Source organism: Canis lupus, chromosome 18 (genome assembly GCF_011100685.1).
Source record: "Canis lupus familiaris isolate Mischka breed German Shepherd chromosome 18, alternate assembly UU_Cfam_GSD_1.0, whole genome shotgun sequence".
NCBI classification, from domain to species: domain Eukaryota; kingdom Metazoa; phylum Chordata; class Mammalia; order Carnivora; family Canidae; genus Canis; species Canis lupus.
Window position 1 is genome coordinate 12,850,691 of NC_049239.1, and position 5,404 is coordinate 12,856,094.

The following is a 5,404-nucleotide window of genomic DNA, read 5'->3' on the forward strand; positions in this document are numbered from 1 at the left end:
AAGGGCCCAAAGCACCAAGGTGGAAAATGAGGGGAAACCAAAAGAACTGCTGTCCGGTGTCCTTCTTCCTTCTGGGACTAGAACTCCTCCACCTTCTAAACGGGCACACGGCTGCCCAGGGAGAGAGACTGTATTGCTCAACGTCCCTTGCGGTCCACTGGGACCGAGTGACTGAATCTGGCCGCGGGGATGTCAGTGAGAGTGTTGTGTGCAGCTTCAAGGACACAACCATAAAAGGAAGCTGTTCAACCTCCATGGTGGGCAGGCAGGCTAATGGCCTTCAAAAGGCCTAATCTCCATAGCCTGGGACTGCATCATGTTACATGCTGAAGGGAACTTAAGGTTGCAAATGGAATTAGGGTTGAAATCAGCTGACCTGGAAATGGGACAATTAGCCTGAATTATCTGGGTGGGTCCAATGTAATCGGAAGAGTCCTTAAAGGTGGAAGAGAAGGCACGAGAGAGGGTCGGCGAGATATGGGCATGAGAAGGACGTGGCCTGATGTTCCTGGCTTTCAAGATGGATCCAGAAGCTGGGAAAAGCAAGGAAAGGGATTCTTTTTTACTGCTTCCAGAAAAGAGCACAGCTGTGCAACACCTTGATTTTGGCCGAGTGAGACCCGCGTGGGACCTCTAACCTACAGAACTGTAAGATGTGTCCTTTTAACCTACTGTGTCTATAGTAATTGGTTGTAGCAGCAAGAGAGCTCTAATACACTCCCCGTTTGTCTTTTTCCCCTTCAAGTGGGCCAGGATGTGGCAGGTCAGGTATCACCACGTAGAGGAGAGTAATCCTGTGAAACAAGGCAAAAGAAACCTAGATCCCTACTCGACTACCAGTCAGGGTCCCCACAGGACGCAGAGGGTACAAGCTGGAACCGTGTAATAAGGGGATGGTTGACAAGGATGTGGTGAGGGTGCAGGAGAGCTTGTAAGGGGTAGGGCAGCATGAGACAGGGGGTCCTCACCTTGGCCACAGGTGAGGAGAGCAGGTGACAGCTGGGCACCCGAAGAGAGTGTGTAGGAAGGCCACTTCATAGGACCTACGGTCACTGTTAAGGAATGCGCGAGCTGTGACCACTCTGCAAAGGATCTGGGGGCGTGACCACCCCCAGGCTGCTGTCCCCGGTCCCAGGCAGCCTCTTGTTAGCTTTTTCCACTCCCTAAACCAAGAGGCCAGACTGAATGCTGCCACGTAAACCAGCATCCTGGGCTTCGAGGGGGCGCGATGACGCTGGGCATCAAGGCCGTCTACGCTTGGCTCCCCGGGACTACTTGCCAGCTCGAACCTGTATGGGGTCACAAAGCAAACCTCTCCGGTGATGTCACTGTGACCTTGGTGTCTGGTAAAACCGCTGAGCCAACATCCCCCTCAGTATCTCTGAGGTGGCATCCAGACTGCCAGGACAGTCCTCTCTCTGTCCCGCGTCATGGGGACAGCAGACCAAGGGTCAGGTGCTAAGTGCAAATCCGGGCTTGTCCCCTACATGACCTCACGTGATTTACAGCCTCTGAATTCCCAGCCCTAGGTGTTTCCTGCCGCTGTGAAATGCTAATAACTACACCTAGTCTGGCGCTAGGGGCCGCCCAGGTGAGAGGGCTGTAAGGTGTGTAAGAGATTCCGGAAGTCCTTAGAGACCCGCTTCCTAGCAATCACCGCGCGGGTGGCAGGTGCACTCCCCTCCTGCAGTGCTGCCTTCCTGGGAAGCCCCATTGCTGTCTCTCCACCAAACTGGACTTTTCCTTAAAAAGAACCTCCCTCCACCTGAAGGCTCCTCTCCCTGGCTCAGCTGAAAACACTTTCTCTGGAGTCTTCTCTTAGGTCGCCAGATGCTGATGAGCCTTACCTAACCAGAGAGTAGGTGAGGATGTAGAACACGTGTTCAGCCACATGTCTATTCCTTTATAGAACTCAGGGTGCAGAGCATGCTTTTTAAAAAAAAAAAAAAAACCATTTGTTTTAAAGATTTTATTTATTCATGATAGACAGAGAGAGAGAGAGAGAGAGAGAGAGAGAGAGAGAGAGAGAGAGAGAAGCAGGCTCCATGCAGGGAGCCAGACGCGGGACTCGATCCCGGGATTCCAGGATCACACCCTGGGCCGAAGGCAGGAGCTAAACTGCTGAGCCACCCAGGGGTTCCCAGGGTGCAGAACATTCTACAAGTCTTCCCTGACACCTTCGTTCCATACATTGACTCCACATTGTCGCAGCTCAGACAGTCCTGGCACGATCCCAGAATGACAAATCTTTGCACTGTAACACGAAACCAGCTCACCATATGGGTTGGCCTCTCTAAAAATGTAGTTGAGAACAATGCAAGTCTTTAAGTCCATATTTAGAGGAAACCCTGTCAACTGGGAATCAAATCCATAGGACAAAAGAAATCCTTCTTTCCCGTCCCTCCCCGCTCTCCGTAACTGACACCCTATAGCACTGAAAATCCTTTCTCTGGAAACTTCTCCGCTGTCAAAACTACCCCCCCCCCGCCCCCAATCAGGCTCTTGGCTCTTGCCTCTCAGATCCCCTTCTTCCCTTGGCACTTGGTCCCTCTCTCTTTTCCTCTGCCACGGATGTTGGTTTACATGACTGTTGATATTTTCCAAGCCACGGGGCCATAAATTAGAGTGAGCCACTCCCAGAGGAAGGTCATGGTCTCACAGACAGGCCAGGGCTACACCCCCCAGGCAGAGCTCACTGAGCCACAGTGAGGGAGAGCCTTGCTTTGCAGTTAATTAGGCTTTGTGTAGAAAAAGCAATTGTGGGCCCCCTGGGGGGCTCAGTGGTTGAGCGGCTGCCTTTGGCTCAGGGTGTGATCCCAGGTCCTGGGATGGAGTCCCCATCAGGTTCCCTGCGGGGGCCTGCTTAGGTCTCTGCCTTTCTCTCTCTCTCTCTCTCTGTGTCCCTCATGAATAAATAAGAAATATTTTTTAAAAAGAAGAAAAGCGATTGCATGAAGTGGCTATGCAAAAAACCTTAAGGAGTACATTTGTATAGATAAATACAAAGGTTTATATATTTATATATAAGATTTAAGCAAATTTTATGTAAATGCAGCTATAAGTTTTGGGTTCCTCGGTAATCCTCAGCCACTCAGCAAACTACCTTAGTCAATCCCTCCTGTGTGCAAACCCCCACACATACATACCCCTTCTTGTCTTCCTTTGTCAACAATCCCCCCCCCCCCTGCCCCAAACAAGCCCAAGGAGAAATGTTTTTCATTCACTTTATGCTTCTGACTAAAAGCTTTGTCAGCCCTGATTCTCTTGCTTCAGGAAAGTGACAAACTTTGGTGACTAAAGTTTTCACAGGCTTTTCCCGCTATAAGCTTTAAGGCTTTAGGAACAGAGATGCCTGCTTATACTTCACTAGAAGACAGTCCCGTTTGTTCTCTCATGTTTCCTGCTCTCAAACCCTTGAGAGACAGAGATCATTTCCCCCCCTCTCTCCTTCCAATGTAAAGCAGACCAAGCATGACTTCTAACCTGCTCATCCATCAGCATCTAGCTTTTCTCTTCTGGGCAGTAGCTTCAAAATACATACGATTTTTTAAAAAGATTTTATTTATTTATTCATGGAAGACACACACACACAGAGGCAGAGACACAGGCCCAGGGAGAAGCAGGCTCCATGCAGGGAGCCCAACGTGGGACTCGATCCCCACACCCGGGACCACGCCCTGAGCCACAGGCAGACGCTCAACCACTGAGCCACCCAGGCATCCCAAAAGTACATATGATCTTTAGCTTTACTCATTAAATGCTTTGGATCATTCTAGAAGGCTGCTTGTGCTAGACCAACCTGCCTCAGACCCAGCCTGCTGACTGAACAAACTTGGTTAGGCAAAGCAAACTTACCACAATCTAAATTAAACATATTAATCAGCATGTACAGGATTTTTGAGTACAGTATTTTCTTCATGTTCATATGAATTATGTGGTTTTCTTAAAGGTTGTGTTTGATTCATAGCCATGCCCGACCTCATTCCCATGCACAACCATGGTTCTTTGACAAACACTAAGGTCTAGGAAATAGGGGGCTGGCTTAATCTTATCTTACATTCTCCAGGTGATAATGAAGTTTACTACATTCAAAGCCCTCTGGCCCTCCCTACCTGGCACCGAGAATTAAAATCTAATCTAATCTTTAGTACTGGTACTTGCTTGCAGGGACGACTTTGAAATAGCCCACAAAGCATTCATAGTAAAAAAAAAAAAAAAAAATTAAAATCTATTGGTAGACGATAGTTCCTCTAATGAGAAAAGATATAAAATGGAAAGTACTAGATAGAACCGGGCAAACCCTTAGAGACACTGGCTTCAGGCATTTCTCTGGAGCTTTTTGCACATGATCATCTCCCCCATTTGCCCCTCCTTCAGGAAAGAGGTTTAAGAAATCCAACCTGCAGGAGATTTAAAGAATTCCCTCACCCTCTCCCCTCATTTTCAGAAGAGCACTGAGGTGACCTTAGCCAGGGGCCACACGCCTAGTGGGCAGAAATGCCAAAGCGGGGGTGATAGAAAACCCATCTTAGGACAATGCTTATTCTATTGGACCCTCTCTTTCAAGACCATTTGCTCTTTTAACTGATCTTAGGTTCTATTAAAATAACCATCAAATACAGGAAAACATGTTCTTAAAATCGACCAACCTATTTTTTATATAAATGGTCTTAGAAACGATTTCACAGAAAGGAATTCTGCTTGACAGAAAACAAAGGCCAAATGGCTTACCGAATAGACCTACTCCATCCTTAATATTAGTGAACAAACAGGTAGACTCTTGTAGGACTATGTCTTTTTTTTTAAAGATTTTATTTACTTATTCATGAGAGACACAGAGAGAGAGGCAGAGACACAGGCAGAGGGAGAAGCAGGCTCCAGGCAGGGAGCCCGATGCGGGACTTGATCCCAGGACCCCGGGATCACGACCTGAGCCAAAGGCAGATGCTCAACCACTGAGCTGCCCAGATGCCCCTACTATGTCTTTTAAGAATAGCCAACTAAGTGAGCATATAATTGTCATCAAACAATCAACAGAATTATTTTCAGTCCTCAAAGCTTTCCATGTAGTGTTTTGTTTTATTTTTGAGAGATTTTGTTTTATTTTGTTTAGATTTTGAGAGGGAGCAGGAGGGGAGGGGCAGAGGCAGAAGCAAACTCCCCATTGAGCAAGGAGCCCCACACAAGGCTCAATCCCAGAGCCTTGATTGAGATCATGACTCGAGCCAAAAGCAGACACTTAACAGACTGAGTCACCCAGGCACCCCTTTCCATGTAGTTCTTAAAAACAAAGCAACAATGTAACAAATAACAAGGTAGACCAAATTTAAAATATTAAGTTCTATTATATATAAAACTTGTTACAATATATGTGTCTTCAGCAAAATTCACTTGACCTAGTAAC

At 47.4% G+C, this 5,404-nt stretch overlaps 1 long non-coding RNA gene across 1 annotated transcript; it reads right to left on the reverse strand.

Annotated features, from left to right (window-relative positions):
* Window positions 1-542: 542 nt before the first annotated feature.
* LOC111090889 lies at window positions 543-1,261 on the reverse strand. The gene is made up of 2 exons (XR_005373150.1): window positions 969-1,261; window positions 543-794 (listed from the first exon to the last, which is right to left on the reverse strand). It is a non-coding gene; the product is annotated as an uncharacterized LOC111090889 (long non-coding RNA).
* Between the last annotated feature and the right edge of the window lie 4,143 nt (window positions 1,262-5,404).